The sequence below is a fragment of the Echinops telfairi genome, unplaced genomic scaffold (assembly GCF_000313985.2).
Source record: "Echinops telfairi isolate 266 unplaced genomic scaffold, ASM31398v2 ScPeMD7_27;HRSCAF=92, whole genome shotgun sequence".
NCBI classification, from domain to species: domain Eukaryota; kingdom Metazoa; phylum Chordata; class Mammalia; order Afrosoricida; family Tenrecidae; genus Echinops; species Echinops telfairi.
The window spans coordinates 5,581,597-5,588,222 of NW_022103924.1; the positions used below are offsets into that span (position 1 = coordinate 5,581,597).

Consider the following 6,626-nt stretch of genomic DNA (forward strand, 5'->3'; position numbering starts at 1 on the left):
GCCACAGGGGAGGGCCAAGCCCCTCAGGGTGCAGCGATGCTGCTCCCCGGAGCAGGCCCGTGAGTGGCCATGTCATGGGTGGCAGGAACAGAGCCTTCAGCTTGCCAGACAGGCTGGCAATCTCAGGGTCCTGGGCTTCGTAGAACTTGACCACGTGGGCAAACTTCAGGACACCTTCCCTATCACAGTGGAAGCCATAGGCCTTGATGACCTCCTGCTGGATCTGTGTGGCCACGGGCAGAACAAGTTGCAGCATCGTGCCCATGTCATTGCACGTGTTGTCCCATGCCTCGTCCACGTTCACAGCGTTCTCGGGGGCCGGGAGTGCCTGGATGACTTCGGCCAGGACCACCTTGGCCTGTTCGGCGCTCAATGCCGCGGGCTGGGCCGAGGCGGACTCCATACAGGACCAGAGAAAGTGCAAGTGCAGTGCAGCCTCCGGGAAGCACCACCTCCCAAGGGTGGCTCCTGTTTCACTGGAGTGAGGGGTGGGGTTCCGGAAAGAACTGGAAAATCTGCTAGACAAATTCTAAAAGAGCTGTAACACTAAAAGTACCAGTCTTCCTCTTCGACACTTTAGAGATCCTGTGCAGCAAATTTACCCAATACAATGCGCCTTTTGGTCTCTTGATCACTGCTTCCACGATCATGGATTGTGGGCCCACACAAGAGCACCTCAATCTTTTCGCCGTTTATCATAATCTGCATATTGGTCCAGGGGTGAGAATCCTGAGTTTCCTTTTGTTCAGTTGTCGCCCATAATGTCGCCCATAAGACCATCCTTGATCCTCCTCAGCAAGTGCTTCACGCTGGCCCCACTGTCAGTGCTCCCTGCAGATCGCAGCTTGTTATTAGGTCTTCCTCCAAACCGGAGGCCACATTCGCCTTCATGTCAGCCAGCTTCTCAGGTTATTTCCTCAGCATTCAGATTGAATAAGTATGGTAAGAGGATACAACCCTGATGCACACTTTTCCTGGTTTCAAACCAAGAGAGTAGTTGTTCTGTCACACCTGCCTCTTGATCCATGTGCAGGTTCCACATGCGTACAATGAAATGTTGTCGAATTTCCTTTCTTCTCAATGTTATCCATAGTTCGTTATGATCCACCCAGCTGAATGCGTCTTTCACCTTGCAGTATGCAAGTATGCAGTTGGGGTTCCTGTAGGTCTTGATGTAGCTTCTTCATTCCTCTTTCTGAAAAACTGTGATAGAGATTTTCTCAAGTATCATTTCACTGGTGGCACTCTGCTTAAATCACTTGACTGCTAACCAAAATGTCAGTCATTTGAACTCATCAGTCTCTCCTCTGATGTGGCAGTCTGCTTCCACAAAGATTTATGGCCTTGAAAACCTAAGGAAGCAATTCTGCTGCCCTATAGGGTCACTAACAATTGAAATTAGAATGGGTACAGATATGGATCTCTTCCAATTGGGTGGCCAGATAGGATCTTGCAAATTCCTTGGTATAGCCAAGTGAGCATCTCCAGCATTACATCCAAGGGCTTTCTGCCAATCACGGGAGTTTATTTTTTATTTTTTGCCAATGCTATCATGGCAGCTTGAATTTTTATCTTCAATACCATCGTCATTGATCATATGCTCTCCCTGTAAGTGGGTCAACATCAACCAGTTCTTTTTGGGACTGTGACTCTGTGTATTTCATATTTCGGTGCTGCCTGTACCATTCGATGATCTGCCCTTAGAATTCTCCACTATTTTATTTCTTAGCTTGAATCTTTTCTTCGGTTATTTTTCACTTGGGAAATACTGAACACATTCTTCTCATTTGGTTCCCTAACACCAAGTCTTTGTATATTGTAATGTTTTATTTTATCTTCTACAACAGCCTCTTAAAATTTCCTGTTTAGTTATTTTATGTCTTTATTTCTTGTGGGAATTTTAACTTCTCTGCACTCAAGATCAAGTTTCTGAGGCTTTGAAGAAACACAATTAAAATCTTCCCTGGAAGCAAGGACAGTGAAACTTGGGCTCAATTACTTTGGACACATCACTGGGAAAGGCCAATTGCTAGAAAAACACAGGGCTCATGGAAATGAGAGAAAGCCGTCAGTGAGATGGATTAGCATGACAGCTGCAACAATGGATTCGAACATGCCAGTCAGCACGAGGATGGCACAGGACCAGGCGATATATGCATAAGATCACCATCAGTTGGCGCTGACTTGATGGTAACTAATGTTAACAACTACAAATTTTAATGAAGTTCCATAGTGATTCTCTTTATATTGCTTTGGTTTGGTTCTTTCATATAATTATCTGAATCTGATATTAGTTTCCTAATTTACTCTCTTGGACTTGGAAATTTTTCTTCTCCACTGTTGACTTTCCCAGACCTCACATTATTACTGTTAGCTTTCAACAAGCCAGATGCTGACTTATGGCAACCCTGATACCAAGGCATGTAGCAATGCCCAGTTCTGCATCACCCTCGCAATGAGGAACGGATTGACCCCTTGTGATCCACAGGATTTTCGTTGGCCAGTTTTCCCCAAGTCTTTCTTTCCAGTGCCGTATTCTGGAAGCTTTGCTGAAACTTGTTCAGTATTAAGCACCTACTGACACCAGCGACTCCTGCATGAACAAGATTCTCTTATCCACACTGCCCCCAGGTAGAGCCTGGGATCTGATAATAGCTCAGTAAACATTTGTAAAACAAAAACACAGGCAAAACAAAACAAACAAACCCCCCCAAAACACCTTCCTGAGTAAACGAACAATCTTGTAATGGAGATAGTGAAGAACGACCAGAAAACCTTTTCCAACTGCATTTCCCAGAAAGGACTTAGCAATGAAAATGAGCGGCTGAGCACAATTTTATTCAAGTCCAGAGTCCTGGTCAGTGAATGCTGGTTTCAGAGACTAAGAAACCTGAGACTACCGCTCTTGGGCTTTGCATTGCATTGCATGCAGCTCAGACAATCCTTGCTTTTAAGCAGAATAGGGCTTACTAGGATTCAGCCACCCCCCACCCCTCCCCCACCCTGCTCCCGGCCCCTCAACCCCCCCCACCCAGTTTATGGGGCGCTTTTGGGGGCCCTACAAGGGTTGCTATTTACTGGGTTTTGTCAAGCCAACACAAAGTAAATATTTTCGGTTCCCCAATGCTGGAGGGCAGGGTGGGGTGGGGGTGGGGGGCGCATATCAGGTGACAGAGTCCCTGGTACTCTCAGCTCTCCAGTGCACAGGGCCAAGCCCGACCAAGTAGTAACACGTGTCTGGGGTTGAGTTCTGCCAGCAGCACTGGGACATGTGAGGTAAGTTTACGAAGCTTTGGGAAGGAATCAACAATAACAAGTCAAGTGTCAGGTGATGTCAGGGCCAGGCATTCTTGATGGTTCGTAACCTAAAACCAAACCCCAATTGTGTTCAAGACCTTTCAGATGCTTAGCGACCCTACAGAACAGAGTAGAATTGCTCCCCAGGGTTTCCAAGGCTGGACATCTTCACGGCCTGTGATTGCCTCATCTTTCTCTCATAGAGGAGCAAATGGGTTTGAAGCACCAACCTCGTTGTTGGGAGTCCAGTGCTTTAACCCCTGTGCCAGCGGGGCTCCAGAAGGCTTGTACATGGGTCTGTCAAGCGGGACTCTGATGAGAAGTGATACAGAGCAAACACAGCTCTGCTAGATTATCAAAAGAAAACAAAGTTTCCATAGTTCCAAGCTCAAATATTAGAAAACCACGCTTGTTCTGTAAATGAATATAACCAATTTCGATGTGTTGTTTGCTTGTTTCCTCCCACAAAGGAAAAAGAGGCTGGCTCTTGGTAGAATACTTCAAGAGATCTCTGATATGGAGCCGCACCACCTGGCAAAGATACAAACCCGAGTTCTTCTGCAGCGTAAGTGGCAGGGGGACCCTCCAGGACACTCCTTTCCTTGTATGTTCACTCCCACAGCCCCCCAACAAGACACTTATATTGCATCTCGAACATGATTAATCTAATTTGCTCTGGCTTCTGGGAAGCTGGCTATCCTACAGTGTAGCTGCCTGGCAACTTAGGACTATTGTAACATGCCCGCATCTTGAGCAAATTTGAGATGGAAAAGACCAGTTGTTGATGTTTCAGATCATGACGCGGCTACATAGGGGCACTGGTCTATCAAGAGAAGGCTCATTGTTTAGGAGAAAGCAGCTTTGGGTTACGATGACAGGCATTTTTTTTCTCAGTCTTTTCAGGGTCATTTTCAAATTCCTCTCAAGTCCAAGGCAGCACTGAATCTCTCCTGTGAAAGGAGTCCCAATGTAGGCCCATCGGCTGGTGTTTTCGCACTTTGAAAGAGCTGAGTGAGAGCAGAGACCCTTCTCTGACAAGCTGCGGCAGAGGACAGGGAGAGCCTGTAGGTGGAGCATGTGATAAAGGGATGTCCCCCCCCAGCCCAATCTCCACCTTCCCCTCTGCCTTGTGGAGACGCAAAGATCCCAGACCCTCATTTTTTTCCCCTTTCACATGAGAAAATAGTCCTAGGTAAGTTCAATTATAGTCTTAAAGAAACGTGACCAACGAATTCTTGAGAAACCTTGTTCTAGAACAGGCGCCAGCAACTTTTTGAGATGGAAGAGGCAATCCAGTCCCTCACAACAATATAAAACTTATTTGAGAGCTATAGGTATATTTTTACAAACAAAAAGAATCACCATTAGTGGCATAATATCCCTTAAAATCTTTCCATTTTACTTCAGAGACACATACTTCAGTGTACATACGTACTGAAAGAGCCACATATGCCAAGCTCTGTTCTCCAAGACGCCACCCCCTGATTTCTGGTGCCCCGCTGGCTCAGTTTCCCTGCCTGGCTCTGGTCACACAGACGCACAAGAACCCTCCACAGATGCAATTCCACGTGCCACCTCCAGAGCCCGTGTACAGATGAAAACTGATCCAGAGGGTTGTTGTAGAACATGAATATTCCTCTAAGACTTCATACTCCATTTTTGCCCTCCCGAATCGCGAAATTCTTCTTCTGAAAGATTTATTTCTATCTTGTAAGAGTGGCTTATGAACCCAAACCAAACCTATAAAAGCAGTCAAGACCTCTCATAACTAGATAGGCTGCTAGTTCCTGTCAAGTTGGTCCTGTTCAGGGTTATCCCAGGTACAACCCCACAAAATACTGCCCAGTGCTGCACCAGCCTCACGATGTGGTCAGCTCGAGTGCACAATTGCAGCCTCTGCATGCTTCCAACCTAGGGGCCTCATCTTCCATCGCCATACCAGATACTGTTCGATTATGATCCATAGGATTTTCATTGGCTAATTGGCGCAGTTAGCTAGATCAGGTGTGTTGTACCCTGTTCTATAAGGGCTTCATCTGTAACGCATATGCTTCACATTGTGCCCACATTCACAGTGAATTTAATGTAGCTTTTTCCATGTAAAATATTTAATTCTTATTTAAAATCTTCACATATTCTAAAATCTATGACTAGAAACTTTTAACTTGAGAAAATATTTCGTGTAGACCTATAGCGATTTTTTTCAAAACCCTTTTTAAAAAAAATTCAGTGAAGATTTATAGAGCAGATTATAGTTTTCTCTTCAGCAACTCACATGCATTCTGATTCAAGGAATCGGTGGCAGTGCTGTCAGTGTGCTATCCACGTCCTCCCTGTGTCTCCTGCTGCCCCTCCTCCTCCTTACCTGACCCTCTGAACTTTATCCTCGGGTAAATTATGCCCTTTTCATCTTCGGTGGTTAATTATTCTAACAAGGACATCAGTTGGGTTCCAGGCATGAAGGATGACTAAGGGTCATAGTCTTGGGAGTCCTACTAGTTTCTATCTGACCAGCAATCCTGGTCTCTTTTATGATTTTACGTTTTGTTCCACATCTGGCTTCCACTCTAGCCAGGACTTTCTAGTGTGATCCTCTTTTGAACAGTTGGTAGTAGCAGCTGGGAGACCATTTTTGGGTCTCAGGGTTATGGAAGCTGACGTTTTCGTGAGCCATTGGACTAATTGTTTCCACGTGTCTTTCCATTTTCGTCACTTTTCTTTACTCTGGACATGGAGAGCACAATATTTGTGTCTCAGGTCGCTTCTCACAGGTTTTTATGTCCCCAGTAGCTACTTGCCAGAGCAGGATGTCTAACACTGTAGTTTAGACGGTTTTTAATTGGCCAGTTTTTAATACTTGCTTTATAGTCTTGTTGTCATTATGCACATTCTGATCTTTAGGAGGCAAAAAATCATCTAGATAATTGCCCACTGCCATTATGTCAAGTCTAATTCATAGAGACCCTATACAAAGCTTTCAAGACTGTAAATCTTTCCCGGAGCAGACAGCCTCATCTCTCACCCATGAAGTGTCTTGCCGGGTTTAAACCATCATTATGTGGTTAGAAATCCAATGCCTAATTCATATCACCACCAGGGCTATTAGATTATATACAGCCTATCAGTCAAGATATAATCATTGTGAATCTGAGGGGAAACTATGATCTGTGAATTCATTTGAAGGACCTTGTTTGAAATGAAAAAATCATAGAAGTAATTTCATTCTCACATTTTTATTTGCAGGAGAGTGTTCCTGAATGCACATGTTGGTGAAGTCTTAATTTGATGTTCCTTACAGCAATGTAAGCTTCAGGGGATCAAGGAACATC

General features: G+C 45.0%; 1 non-coding gene and 1 pseudogene across 1 annotated transcript; both read right to left on the reverse strand.

The window, feature by feature from the left end:
• Window positions 1-23: 23 nt before the first annotated feature.
• Window positions 24-403, reverse strand: LOC101648817 (annotated as a pseudogene).
• Window positions 404-490: 87 nt separating this feature from the next.
• On the reverse strand, window positions 491-549 carry LOC115869470. Its single transcript, XR_004046204.1, has one exon. It is a non-coding gene; the product is annotated as a U7 small nuclear RNA (small nuclear RNA).
• Window positions 550-6,626: the final 6,077 nt, after the last annotated feature.